Source organism: Osmerus mordax (genome assembly GCF_038355195.1).
Source record: "Osmerus mordax isolate fOsmMor3 chromosome 7 unlocalized genomic scaffold, fOsmMor3.pri SUPER_7_unloc_2_4, whole genome shotgun sequence".
NCBI lineage: Eukaryota > Metazoa > Chordata > Actinopteri > Osmeriformes > Osmeridae > Osmerus > Osmerus mordax.
In genome coordinates, this window is record NW_027120354.1 from 107501 (window position 1) to 109567 (window position 2067).

Sequence of the window (2067 nt, forward strand, 5' to 3'; positions counted from 1 at the left end):
CCTAAGTGGAGATGCCTCTAAATGAACACCTTTTCCCAACTTTGCACGTTTCCAGCTTGAGAGGAAAAGGGGCTTAAAATTCACAGTTATTCGCCCGAACGTGGGATTTGGCTGGGGACGGTTTCTATATTCAAGTTGGGATGGGGGGCACCGAGGTGAGTGGTGTTTGTCCCCGAAAAAAGTGTCCCCATTTCGGTGTGCGCGTTTGAAAATTTGTTTCGCTCGCAGCGTCGCGGAGATGCGCGTGCGCGTGGCAACCTTGACACCCCCGTGTTCCCCTGGACCAGACCTTTCCAACGCCGCCTGAGTTAAGGTGCTACGACGTCCCTAAGTGGAGATGCCTCTAAATGAACACCTTTTCCCAACTTTGCACGTTTCCAGCTTGAGAGGAAAAGGGGCTTAAAATTCACAGTTATTCGCCCGAACGTGGGATTTGGCTGGGGACGGTTTCTAAATTCAAGTTGGGATGGGGGGCACCGAGGTGAGTGGTGGTTGTCCCCGAAAAAGCCCTCCCCTTTTCCGTAGCCCCGTTTAAAGTTTTGTTTGGGCTCCTGTTCAGCGGGGAAGCGCGTGCGCGTGGCAAACTTGACACCCCCGTGTTCCCCTGGTCCAGACCTTTCCAACGCCGCCTGAGTCAAGGTGCTACGACGTCCCCAAGTGGGGATGCCTGTAGATGAGCACATTTTCCCAACTTTGAATGTAAGTTTCCAGTATCATTGAAAATGTGGCCTCAAACGAGCAGTTTTGCCCCCGAACGTGGGATTTGGCTGGGGACGGTTTCTATATTCAAGTTGGGATGGGGGGCACCGAGGTGAGTGGTGGTTGTCCCCGAAAAAGCCCTCCCCTTTTCCGTAGCCCCGTTTAAAGTTTTGTTTGGGCTCCTGTTCAGCGGGGATGCGCGTGCGCGTGGCAACCTTGACACGCCCGTGTTCCCCTGGACCAGACCTTTCTAACGCCGCCTGAGTTAAGGTGCTACGACGTCCCTAAGTGGAGATGCCTGTAAATGAACACCTTTTCCCAACTTTGCACGTTTCCAGCTTGAGAGGAAAAGGGGCTTAAAATTCACAGTTATTCGCCCGAACGTGGGATTTCGCTGGGGACGGTTTCTAAGTTCAAGTTGGGATGGGGGGCACCGAGGTGAGTGGTGGTTGTCCCCGAAAAAGCCCTCCCCTTTTCCGTAGCCCCGTTTAAAGTTTTGTTTGGGCTCCTGTTCAGCGGGGAAGCGCGTGCGCGTGGCAACCTTGACACGCCCGTGTTCCCCTGGACCAGACCTTTCTAACGCCGCCTGAGTTAAGGTGCTACGACGTCCCCAAGTGGGGATGCCTGTAAATGAACACCTTTTCCCAACTTTGAATGTAAGTTTCCAGTATCATTGAAAATGTGGCCTCAAACGTGCAGTTTTGCCCCCGAACGTGGGATTTGGCTGGGGACGGTTTCTAAATTCAAGTTGGGATGGGGGGCACCGAGGTGAGTGGTGGTTGTCCCCGAAAAAGCCCTCCCCTTTTCCGTAGCCCCGTTTAAAGTTTTGTTTGGGCTCCTGTTCAACGGGGATGCGCGTGCGCGTGGCAAACATGACACGCCCGTGTTCCCCTGGACCAGACCTTTCTAACGCCACCTGAGTTAAGGTGCTACGACGTCCCCAAGTGGGGATGCCTCTAAATGAAGCCAATTTCTCCTATTTGAATGCACTCTCCCAGCCCAGAGAGGCATGTGCCTTAAAATTCACAGTTATTCACCCGAACGTGGGATTTTGTTGAGGACGGTTTCTAAATTCAAGTTGGAACAGGGGGCACCGACGTGAGTGGTGTTTGTCCCCGAAAAAGCTCTCCCCTTTTCCGTAGCCCCGTTTAAAGTTTTGTTTGGGCTCCTGTTCAGCGGGGAAGCGCGTGCGCGTGGCAAACTTGACACCCCCGTGTTCCCCTGGTCCAGACCTTTCCAACGCCGCCTGAGTCAAGGTGCTACGACGTCCCCAAGTGGGGATGCCTGTAGATGAGCACATTTTCCCAACTTTGAATGTAAGTTTCCAGTATCATTGAAAATGTGGCCTCAAACGAGCAGTTTTGCCCC